Raw genomic sequence first — 780 nt, 5'->3', positions numbered from 1 at the left:
CTGTCCACCAGCGTATTTCCCTCTTCCAATTCAAAACTCACTTTTTGGTGTGCTTTGATATGCATGATAGCTACCTTCTCAGGTAACTGAACCGTGTCCAATAACTTCAGTATTTCTGGTGCATGCTTGATACTCTTCCCTTGTGAGTTTAACAGTCCTCTCTCCTTCGAAATGTCTCCGTGTGCATGAACCACCCCAAATGCATACCTTGAGTCTGTATAAATATTAATCTTCTTTCTTTTTGCCAATGCCAAGGCTCGGGTTAGAGCAATTATTTCAGCCTTCTGTGCAGAGGTGTTGGTTGGCAATGGTCCAGACTCTATTACCTCTCGGCTGGTGGTAACGGCATACCCAGCAGGTCTTTTTCCACTGATAACATAACTGCTTCCATCAGTGAAACAGGTCTCAGCGCCCTTGAGAGGGATGTCCTTCAGATCTGGGCGATTGGAGTAAGTGGCCTCGATTGTCTCCAGGCAGTCATGGATCACCGGTTCTCCCAGATTCCCACTGAGGAATGAAGCTGGGTTCACAATGTTAGTCACCACAATTTCAACATCGTCTTGTTCTACCAGTATGGCCTGGTACTTCAAGAATCTCTGAGGGGAAAGCCAATGTCCCCCTTTGGCCTCCAGGACTGCAGATACTGTATGAGACACTAGCACAGTCATTTTCTGGCCCAGGGTGAATTTGCATGCCTCTTGGATGTTTATTGCCACTGCTGCAACAGCTCTGAGGCATCCTGGCCATCCCTTGGCTGCTGCATCCAGCTGTTTGGAAAGG

The sequence above is a fragment of the Corvus brachyrhynchos genome, unplaced genomic scaffold, assembly GCF_000691975.1.
Source record: "Corvus brachyrhynchos isolate BGI_N302 unplaced genomic scaffold, ASM69197v1 scaffold334, whole genome shotgun sequence".
NCBI lineage: Eukaryota > Metazoa > Chordata > Aves > Passeriformes > Corvidae > Corvus > Corvus brachyrhynchos.
This window is presented reverse-complemented; position numbering follows the sequence as displayed.